Here is a 12,507-nt window from a genome sequence, read left to right on the forward strand (position 1 = left end):
AAAAAAAAAAAAAAAAAAAAAAAAAAAAAAAAAAGGTTTAAAGCACCATACCATTATTTCAGAGATAAACAGTTAAATGTTTTATACAGGAACATCAAAACCATATATGCTTCACACACCCAACATTTTTAATGGCTTTCAGATAAGACAATTTATTTATGCAATTAACAACAACATGCAATTTCTAATAATTAGCCGATAATAGTTATCCACAAAGTACTTTATAGAATTGCTTTCTGAACTGCATTCATCCTGTAGGGAAGCACTGAAAATTAGACTATAAAATTAACAGAAAATGTACTGCATTAACAAGAATTTTCTGTATTTTGTTTCCCCTATAGATCTGTGGGCTTTAATACTTCTAAACATTTGTTTTCAGGGTGAGATATTAGGTCCTGTCACCTTACACTTATTCAAAGAAATGAATACTACAGCAGCATTTTCTGAAAAAGTATATTTGAAGTTATCATTTTTCAGCAAAATATATGATGGTGTTTCATATCACTGTTTTGCAAACTGCACATCTACCAAAAAAGTCATTAGTTTGTTCCCAAATAATGAGGAGTTTCATAAAATCAGAAAACAGCTTGGGTTGGAAGGGACATTAAAGATCACCTAGTTCCAACACCCTGCCATGGGCAAGGATGCCACCCACTAGATCAGGTTGCCCAGGGCCTCATCCAACATGGTCTTGAACACCTCCAGGGATGGGGCATCCACAGCTTCTCTGGACATGTCCAAGTGCCCCACCACCCTCTGAATGAAGAATTTCCTCATACACTATAATCTAAGTCTCCCCTCTTTTACTTTAAAACCATTCAATCTTGTCCTGTCATTATCTGATTGAGCAGTCACTCTCTGTCTTTTTTATAAGTCCCTTTAAGTACTGAAAAGCCACAGTGAGGTCACCCCAGAGCCTTCTCTTCTTTAGTCTGAACAGACCCAGCTCTCTCAGCCTTTCTTCATAGGAGAGGTGCTCCAGCCCTCTAATCATCTTCATGGACATCCTCTGGAAAGGAGGTCTGGGGGCATTTTTAATGGCCTTATGACTATAGAATATTTTTGAGATTTCACTTTTGATCATTCCCTGACAAAAAAAAAATAAAAAAATAAAAAAAATAAAAAGAGGACCAGAAACAGAATTTATGTGAAAGCTAAAACTTTTAAGGAAACTTCCAAGAAGGTCCACTTCTAAGAAAACCAAAATCTTTTTTTTTTTTTTTTTTTTGGTTATTCTTTTAAGTTTGAAAAAACACTTAGAATAAAAGGTCCAAAAGGATGTTTACTGACCTTGATAAGCTAGTATCATTAAAGCATAAAAAGATTTTGAAATTTACATTGAAGTATTTATCTATATATCAATAAATATTTTTGTTTGTTTGTTTGTTTTTCTTCTATGCTCTTGGATACCTACATCTCTGATCTATCTGAACTTCTGTAACTTCTGTAACTAAGGAAGGCTCTCAGTGTTACCTGTTGTACAACGGGGTTTACTGTAGACTAGCCGCAATATAGAGTAACAAATAGTCCTTCAAACAACCAGTTTTCTCTGTACTAAAAGAGCTACTAATCCAATAACACCACAGACTTTGAAGAACATATTTATTTATTTGCATTAACACAAAAGACGCTATTAAATGCCTGTGCTGTTCTTGCCTGAAAGCTCAGGAAGGTGGTGAAATACCATCCAGTCCTAGAAAGAACAGCCCAGATAAAAGCAAAACAAACAAACAAACATGTTAATAATGAAAAAGGAAAAGAAAAAATAAAGGAAAGGAATAAGAACCCTAAACTTTACTTTGAAAACAAATGGGAATAGTGATGACCTGTGGTAGGTAGTATGAGGAAGTTTCGAACTGGTTCCAATTAACTTGAACTTTCTCTGATCTAGAAGATATGGCTTCTGACTGTATGATACAGTATCTCAGAAGAGCTAAAGTAGCAAGGAGCAGTGATTATGATCTGGGGCTGGAGAGCAAAAAAGAGGGCAATAAGAATCAATGAAGAAACATATACTCAGAATGAGAAAAAAAAGAAAAGAAAAGAAAATTAAAATGAAAATATTTGAACAATCATAGTCAAAGGAACTTGAAGAAATAGTTGATAAATGTAGAGAAAAAAAAAGTAAATGTCATTTTAGTAAGTTAAATTGTATTTTATAACCATATAAGTATTAATTTGGAAGACTATTAATTTTGAAGATATCTTCTTTGTGCATTAGCAATATTCCTAATTTTTCTGACAACAATCAGGACTAATCTGGCTTTGGGCAAGTGGATTGAAAACCAGGATATTCTGAAGAGGAAGTTCCCCCACTACTCTGGCAGTTGCAATCATTTCCTCTCACATGCATCTTATAAACATGTTTTACACAATAACATTCACATTCTTCCACTAACTGCACTATTTTCCTAGTTGATAACACATCTGGAAAAGTCACAATGTGCCTGTAAGTTCTTGGGACTCCCAGAGCCTGTGCAGATTCCTCCTGAAAGTATTTCTGAATAACTCTTGTGTCATTCAAAAACATTTACTTTCTCACTTTTCATAAATAAAGGCCAATTAAATATGAAAATATAACATTTGAATTTACTTTAGACCAGTAAACGACAAAATGAAAGGGGTCCTGAAACCTGAAATCTGTCTGTATGACATCCACTCTATTTTGTTCCTAGTCAGTATACCAATCCTATTATGTATTACAACTAATCAAACAGGATGAACTAGATGTGCAGATCTTTTACAAGTGTAGAAAATGTTCCTTGTGTTGGTAATTCTAAAATAATTTTGGGTATAAATTTTCTCAATTGTCAGTCACAGAAAGTGGAATTAATAGTGTTTACTTTGGGCCTTAATATAAAATCCTTTTTCCTATAAAATACTACAACAAAATGGGTAGCTCAAGTAGAATGACTTTCAGCATATAATGAAGGTGTCAGTACATGCTCTTTCACAACATCTATATTCCTCATTACTTAAGTAAAGAGTTTAAGATTCTAACTTAGACATGACAGGTTGCCTAAATTGAATAATAATATAAATATTGTTGAATCATCTATCCAACCTTTGTTCTATCAGTGCTCTAATTTTCACCAGAAGCTGGGACACAAATTTTACATTCTAATATAGAGTACATACTACAGTGTTAGCATATAGTACTCTCACAAGAAGACAGGAGAGAAGTGTAGCAATGAAGAAAATTCCAGATTAATTTGACTACCACCTATCTTCTCTAAAGGTGTCCCTTTTCTGTTATTAAGAAATATTCAAAGAACATCACACGTTGCCAAACCTAGACAAATAAAACTTCAACTGTCTTACTGACAGCTTTTAAAAGCATTTTAGTTAGTAACTCTTCTTACTTCTAGTCACAGATATATGTGTAAAACTCTTTATTTTTTTTTCTAGTTCTTGGAAAAAAAAAAAAAAAAAAGATAACTGACTCAACATAAATAGTTCAAGCAGCCAAATACACTATCTTTTGGGGCAGACTAAGTAAATGCCTGACTGGCAATTTTGTACATGTACATAATGATTTCTTCTTCTAAAGTAGACTTTTCTTTTTCTTTTAGATGTCTTTTTTTTCCCTTTGAATTCAGGCTTGCATTCTTTGAGCAAAAATTAAACGTGTCTCTCTTCCCATTCTGAATAATATCTTCCATCAGGAAGAATTTGTTGATCAAGGTAAAAAATATCTTTTCTGATGGATCTGAAAAGATACTGCACAATTGCATTTCTACCATCCCAAGTTATGCTTGGCCTTATGACAGACCAAGAAATCAAACAAGTAGCGGATGCTGCTTATCACTATACCCTGTACCAGAATCTAATATAAAGCATTCATTTCTAATGAGTTCAGCAACAACATCTTTAATCAGACTGAGTAGTATAGCAAATTTTATAGCAATTGCTCATGTAAAAGCATATGTAGGTTAAAAAAAAATCTCACTAATACATGCATTGATTTTTTTTGTCTTCCACTTAACATAGTGTTGCGCCAAACCCCAATGCTATTAAGTATTAGCTGGAATGTTACACACTATGATAATAAGGTATCTTACCTGCTTCTGGATTAGTGGACATATCCTAGAATGACAAAAAAAAAAAAAAAAAAAAAAAAAAGTAGAGATTTTCTTGTTGCTCATTCAAGCGATAATTTCTCTGCAAGAATTTTGTTTGGTTCCTAAACCAGGTATTATTTCTACACAATGCTACATGATGGAAAATCAAAAAACTATTTTTGTCTGAGGCTTCCATATTGATACCTACTTTGATTCATCTTCTGTGAGTTAGTTTCTTCTGATCCTTGGTACTGAAACTCTTTGCTCACTGAAAATCTATGTCACACAGATTTGAATATAAGAATGATAGCAAGACTGTTTCCTTCAGAACTCACATACTCTTGAAACCAACTTTTGAGTTTGAACAACAGGAGTTAAGAACAATTCAAATTAAATTGTTTCTCATGATAAGTAAATTACAGCTCATGGAATTTTAGAGGTTGGTACTGATTTAGGTCCTAACCCTTTCAAACAGAGGCATAAAATTTGACTTTATGAAGGTGACACAATTCAGCCCTGGTACAAAACTGCTCCTGAAAACACTTGAGCTTGGTTTTACTAAAACTGAGGTCCATCAGTGTGTAAATCTCCTCTTGTACAGTAGCACTAATTTGTGAAGCTGCTGATCCTCCCTTTAACATTGAAGAAATGACCAATTCTTTCTCACCTGTAAATATGCTGAAGAGCAGATGATGACCTTAGCCATTTTATGCAGTTTCAGCTATAAAGTTATAAAGATATAAAGTGATAAAGTTTCTACTTTATGTAAAACAACACCCATAATTTTAACAGAAAATGCAGTTCATGATGAGAGAAAAAAAAAAAAAATCAACAACAAATGACTTTTGGGTTACTAACTGAGATTTGTAATTTTTTAAAAAAGGCATGGAAGGTAAGAGAAGTTGAACTATGAATGCAAGTAAGCTATTTTTAAATAAACATTTTCTTTTAATATAAATACAACATTAAAAATTCCCTTTCTATCTTCCCGTATAAATAAAAACAAGTGTTTTCCAAGCCCTGCTCCAGCCAAAGTGAAACACCTAGAATAAAACTGATGGATCAGATTGGGTGTGTCACTTACATTAGCCTGAGATGGAGAGGGAATAGTTTACTCCTTCCTTTAGAACTACCCTTTCTTCAGATCTCCATATCTAGCTCCAAGGTAACTGTAATTCTGTTTCCAAGAAGTATCAATCTGATTGCCTTCTATAATGAGAAAAATGGCTAGGCAGATGAGGGAAGAGTACATATATGAATTTATATTGACTTTAGCAAGGCTTTGAATGCTGCCTCCCATAACACCCTCATTGACAAACTGATGAAGTACAGACTGAATAAGTGCGACACTGAGATGGACAGAAAACAGGCTGAACAGTTGGACCGAAAGGGTTGTGATCATTGTCATGAAATCCAGCTGGAGGCCAGTCACTAGTGGCATACCCCAGGGGCTGATACTGGAGCCAGTGCTATTTAACATCTGTGTGAATGACCTGAATGATGGGGCTGAGTGTACATCAGTACTGGTGATACAAAACTGGAAGGACTGGTTGATATATGCCAGAGGGTTTTTCTGTCACTCAGATGGACTTTTAACAAGCTAGAGAAATGGTCCAACATGAATCTCATGAAGCTGAACAAAAGAAAATGAAAAGTCCTGCCTCTGGGGAGGAATGTCTCTATACACCAGCATCTGGGGGCAAACAAACTGGAAATCAGCTTTCAGAGAATCCTATGTAAGTCTTGGTGGTTAGGCTGACCATTAGCCAACTACGTGCCATTGCAGCAAAGAAGGTCAACATCCTATAGGGCTGCATTAAGAGGAACACTGGGAGCAGGTCAAAGAAGGAGATCTTTCCCTTTTAGTCAGCAATGGTGAGAAACATCTGTCCAGTTCTAGGCTCCCCAATAAAGACTCACAACTTTCTTGACATGGAAATACTGGAGAAAGTGTAGTGAAGGGCCACCAAGATGATGCAGGGCTCAGAGCACCCGTCATGTAAGGACAGGGTGAGAGAGCTGAGACTGTTGAAACTAGAGAAGGGAAGGTTCTGGGGAGATCTTATCCATGTGTGCAAATACCTAACTGGCGGGAGGGGTGTTTGTGAAGAAGAAAGACAGAGCCAGACTCTTCTCAGTTGCAGCCATTAAAGAAAAATATTTAATGAGCACAAACTGAAACAAAGGAAATTCCCTTTGAACATAATAAAGAAACTTTTATTGAGAAAGTGGCTAAACATTGGATCCAGTTGTCCAGGGAGTTGTGGAATCTCCATCCTGGGAAATATTCAAAACCTGACAGGACAAGATTTTGAGTAACCAGCTCTGGCAGACTCTCTGCTTTGAACTAGAGTATTGGACAACCTCTAGAGGTTCCTTCCCACCTGAACGGTCATTAAATATGGGGAACTAGATACTCAGCTGTATCTTGCTCCTCTTTCATAGGAGACTTGTTCAGGCACTTTTATCTTATTTTCAGTCACATGATTTTGAAGTTGTCCTTGTGTATTCCTCACTTATCTTTGGCAGGACTTTTTTTATTATTATTATTGTTATTATTTTTTTAAAAAAAGAGATCTGTTTCTGTTTCATTTTGTTCTGGGTCTGCTTCCTCTCACTGTTCTTAATCCACCTTTGAAAGTCCCATAGATAATTATTTTAATTACATTCCTGATTTTTTTTTAATGTTTACATCTAAACTGTATTTTTTTTTTTTCATTTACATCTGTTTGAAACTGATAGCTCTGATATTAGGTAAACTTGCTACTTTTCAGAAATACTGTATTTTATTCTAGTTTTTATTTTTTTTTAACTTCTCTGCAACTTTTCTCCTTCCCTGCTCTATTCCATTAGATCATTCTTCTTCTCTTCATTTTTCAATTTACATCTCTTCATTTCTCTCCAGTGCAGGATTACAGGTCAAGGAAAATAACCCAAAAAACCTCCTTAAGGGATTTTTATTTATTTATTTATTTTTTCCTAAGTCCAAGCTCTTAGAAGAAACACTTAGCAGAATATGGAACTCACAGTTATCCAAGACTCTCTGAGAAGACACAGTTCCAAAACAAATTGCCAAAATTCTTCCTGCATAAGAAATTAACTTTTTTCCTATTACTTTTCTCAACACAGAGAACAGACATGGTATACCCAACATGTGAAATCAGGAATGTAAACTTCAGCAAACTCCCACACTACTGTGGAGATTAAGGGTACTATTGAGAGGGAGCTTCCTGGCCACCATGGAATGTTAGAAGACTTGCCAGAATTTCTACTTCAAGCAGCTCCTAAAGAAATTATGTCTTCAGATACTATTATCTCTAAAATATTAAACATTAACATTAAACACTGGTTAGTTTACATAAAATTGATTTTTTTTGCAACAATAAAAAATCAACTTAACTTAAATCAACATAAAAGATAAAAAGGTTAACATTAGAAAATGTTCAGTGATATGAAGGATTTGACAGACTGGATCAGACTCAGAGAAATGTATCTTCTGTATGTTCTTTTCAGATAGATTGTTCTAAATTACCTGATTATTTTGGCTGATGTACACATGCAAACACTGTGGGATTGCTTAGACCTGGGGAAGATGTTCATGAAGGCAGTGTGGATCTTTCAAGACTATCCTAATATCAAAATATAAAATTATCAGAATCTATTCTCAGTTATTGACACAAATCTGAAGTAAATGAGTTTGTTCCTCATTTCTCCAAATTTTTATAATTATAGAATATATTGAAGACTTGGTCCTTGGTGTTGGCCTTCAGATATATAGCATAAATCACCATATAGTAGCAGATTTTTAAATAGGTCTTGAGATGAGTATTATGAATCAAAGAAAGAAATCTGTCCCTTATGGTTCCTGCATTGTTTATTACTGTCTCTGTTGCATTTAATGAAAAAGCCAGTAAATAATGCTGTAAGTGCAATTACTTCCTTGTTCAGCTCATCTTTGAAGTTAGAAAATTTAGTTAGAGGGCTTTGTTCTTTATCTTCTACCACAGCTGCTTTTGTTTATGCCTGGTAATGTCACTATGTACTTAAGTGTCTAGCACTTTTGGGCCTGACAGAAATGTGGAAGAGGAAAAAATGCAATGTAATATGCCACTGTTGCTTTAGCAACTGCACTTAACATGATGTTTCTTTTAGAAATGGATATTCACCTTCATAAACAGACAAGGGAAAATCTATCTTTTCACTTTGAAACAAAAACAAACACAAAAAACAAAAAAACACTTTGAATAAAAAATAAAACAGAAATAAGCATTTCACAAAGCATAGGTAAAAATGCATAAAACCAATATCTTTATAAGAAAGCACAATAGCCTATAGGAGAAATAGATATTTAAGGCTCCAGCCGTTATCCTGGTTGCAAAGTAATGAACACAAAAGAAATGTAGTTCAAACTGGGTCATTTGGATGACTGGCATTGTAAACACTAAGCTGCAAAACTAAAATTCAAGAATTCCAGTGTGAATTCTCAGTATAGTCATTAAGTGCTCAGCTATGCAATAGAGCTCAGCCTCTGCCCTAGTTACTTACTCTGAATACATCATATGGAAAAAGTATAATTCAGTCTTGTTTGTTGCCCAGTTCAATCAGTTTACAGATAGGAGAAAAAAAAAAAAAAAAAAAAACACGAATTTGTAAAGATTATCAGTGACTAGGTATTTTGAAATTATTAGCAGAAGTGCATGGGAAGAGAAAATTACAATACTAAAATGAAAGATTTTATCTATAAAAATGATGTGCAAAACACACAACAACAAAATCTCCTGACTATGTTAATAGGTATGATCTAATTTGTTCATATACAAATCAAGAGTGTTTAGTGGAAATAAACTTCTTTAAGAGAGTATCAAAAAGTATCCATTTCAAGATGCCTATTGCATCTCTGTTTATTGGTTATATTTGGAAACGTTTTCTAACTTATATTTAAGAGTCCTCAGTATACCTAACTTTTATAGATTGCTGAAGTTACATTTTTGCATCAAATGTATATAAACACTCGTTTCCTTAGTTATATTATAGCTTAAGCTTGTACTTCATTACTAACCAAACCAAAATAACTAATCCAACATTCCAAACAATTTCAGTTACCATTTCCCTGTTTGTTGTTTGTTGTTATTCTTTCTAACTAACACATAAGAGTACTGTGCTGATTTCACACTGATGGTTAGCTACACTCTACCACACCTTTCTCTCACTCTAAAAAGAACAGGGGGAGAAAATACAATGAAAAAGAACTCCAGGGCTGAGATAACAACAGGGAGATCAGTCATTAATTACTGCCATGTTCAAAACAGACTCAGTGTAGTGAGAAATTAAAAGCAAACTAAAAACAACTTCCTCATGTTGACCTTCTTCTACCTCCTCCCCCAAGCAGCACTGCAGATGGGGATTACAGTAAAGCCATAGCACTCTGTCATCTGTTGCTCTGTCATCTTCACTGTCTTCCCTTGCTCCAGCATGGAGTTCCTCCCATGCAGTATAATCCTTCCTGAAACTGATGCTATGTGGGTTTCTTCAAAAACTGCTCCAGTATGGGCCAATACCATGGGGTCCTTCCTTCAGGAATGGAATTCTCCAGCATGGGTCCCCCACAGCCAGCAGCTCCCACTGGACCTACTGCTGCGCCTTGGGCTCGTCTCCATGGTCTGCCATTCTGGCATTGAGTCATTTCCTGCAGGGACACTCCATGGACTGTTGCTTTCTCCATGGGCTGCAGAGTGTATATCTGGTCTGCTGTGGCACATCATGTGCCACAGGGGGACAGTTTGCTCCACCGTGGTTTTCTCCAAAGGCTCTGGCACCTGGAGCACCTTCTTGGTGCACCTTTTTCTCCAAAGGCTCTGGCACCTGGAGCACCTTCTTCCTTGGTGTCTGTGGGATTGTTTCTCTTTACATTTTTTCACTCCTCTCTCCCAGCTGCTGTTACTCAGTGTTTTTCAGCATTTCTTAAATATATTCTCTCAGAGGTGCAGCATAACTCATTGGCTCAAATTTGGGCAGTGTAGGGTGTCTTTTGGAACCTGCTGGGACTGGATAAGAGGCAACTATAATGTTCTCACAAAGGCCACCCTTGCATGCCCTTTCCCCTGATGAAATAAGGGAAAAGATAAGTCTTAGTGTTACATCTATTAATTACTTACCAATATTTTTTCCTGATGTCTATTTCACTGAAGTTATTCAACATGCACTGCAGATTTTTTTCCAATGAAGCTTGCATCTCTCTGCTACATGTTGGTACAATATTAAGGGCGCACTATGAAAGGTCCATTTAAGACCATTGTTCATTCATGAGTTGGAACTGTTCAGCTTGGATGACAGGAAAAAAACAGACATCTGGAAGTAATTCACAGGGTATTCTGGAGGAAGAGTTACAACCTCTGAAACTACCTTTCATGCTCAAGCAATATCAAAAGTCATATGTTAGATTGTCCTTACTTTTTTGATAAGTTTCTTCATCCTCTCTCTCCTCAGATTTTTTTTTTGCCCTTTTTTTTTTTTTTGTTTAGCTCACCTATGCAAAATTAACCTACCATAACGTAAAAAGGAATAATATTACACTTTACTTGCATAAGTTAATCATGATATAAAAGAGAAGAATAAACACTTAAATCTGTTGTATATGTTTACTATTATGAAAGAAATGAAATTGCATTCTGCACAGCTCAGTAAAGTAAATCTGTCTTTTCACAAGCCCAAGACTGCATCAGATAGAACTAAAATGGTTTTATATTACCATATTTCCCTGTATATAACCTGCTACTCAGATAACCTACACCTACTTTTTGAAAATAAATTCTCATACAACCCACATCGTCAGATAACCTACAACTGTCTCCTCCTTTCTCTCCCAAGGAATCTATGTATCTAGCAAATTCCCCTGGAGGTTTCTTGTTGCAGTGGAAAGGAAATGGGGAAGGAATGTAACAGAAGTACAGGAGGTGATGGGTTTTAAATGGAAAAAGAGTAAGTTATGGTGAATTAGAGGCTTAGAGAGGACAGTAAGGAAACTATTGTTTTTCCCTGTATTGGGAAAGAAGGAACTCTGAAAACAGTTTTTTTGTTGTTGTTGTTTGTTTTTGTTGTTGTTTTGTTTTGTTTTGCTTTCCAGTTTATATTACGAGCTTTTACGTACAACCCTGATTCTGAGAATGGCATATGGGTCCTTAGTTTTATTTTTTTTATTATTATTATTATTTTAACAGCTTATCCTTGGGTTCTAACACTCAAAAATATAGAGCTTCTTTACCAGCTACTTCACCCATTGCCTTTCAAACCTCATAATGTTGCAGTCATATTTTCAAACTTGAAAATAAACTAAGTACGCTATAACATTTCCCAAAACAAATAAAAATCCTGCTATAGTTAGTCAAATAAAAAAAATAAAGACAAATACTGAAAGACACCATTACCTTCTGTTGGTAGTGGACATTACAGACACAAAGTAGAGCATGGATTAACACTCATTACTTCATTGTGTATAGCATGCATTAAATCCAGTCCTATGACAACATGCAAAGTTGGAAGCAAAGGGACATTCTTAACAAACAAAAGTGCTTATACCTGCAGAAAGGGGAGGTATGTAGGAGAGAAAAGGAGAAGTAGGAAGAGAGAAAGAAATAAGTTTAATGAAACCATCAGGGCATGTAATAAAAATGAGAAAACAAATTATGTTCTTCCCCATAACCTTTTTCTTCTCCCATTGCATCCCCTTTTATGTGCTCTTCGTATCTTCACCAGGCTGCAAGAAATTTGGGGCAGGACCAAATAACAAATTGTTATATGCAAGTAAATTCAGATTGTTATATTCATGTAAATATATATATAATAATAAGACATAAATGCAAAAACAAATTGATAAAAATAATAACCATAATAAAAAAAGAATCTGCAGCTTCTACCACAAGATCTGAAGACCAGTGGACACATCTTTTCTCTATATATCCAATACTTGGTATTTGCTATGTGGCTGAAGGCAACCATCATCCCCCAGCACAAGAAGGATGTGGACATATTAAAGCAGGTCCAGAGGAGGGATGCAGAGGTCTGGAACATCTCTCCTATGAAGAAAGACTGAGAGAGCTGGGGATGTTCAGCCTGGAGAAGAGAAGGCTCTGGGGAGACCTCATTGCAGCCTTTCAGTACTTGAAGGGGAGTTATAAACAAGAAAGAAAAGCAACTTTTTTTGCTCAGGCAGACAATGATAGGACAAGGGGGAATTGTCTTAAACTAAAAGAGAATAGATTTAGAGTAGATCTTAAGAGGAAATTCTTCACTGTAAGGGTAGTAAGGCACTGGAACGAGTTGCCCAGAGAGGTTGTGGATGTCCCGTCCCTGGAGGTGTTTGAGGCCAGGCTGGACGGGACCTTGGCCAATCTGATCTAGTGGGTGGCATCTCTGCCTATGGCTGGGGGGGGGGGGGGGGGGGGGGGGG

The sequence above is a fragment of the Oxyura jamaicensis genome, chromosome 2 (assembly GCF_011077185.1).
Source record: "Oxyura jamaicensis isolate SHBP4307 breed ruddy duck chromosome 2, BPBGC_Ojam_1.0, whole genome shotgun sequence".
Lineage (NCBI taxonomy): Eukaryota > Metazoa > Chordata > Aves > Anseriformes > Anatidae > Oxyura > Oxyura jamaicensis.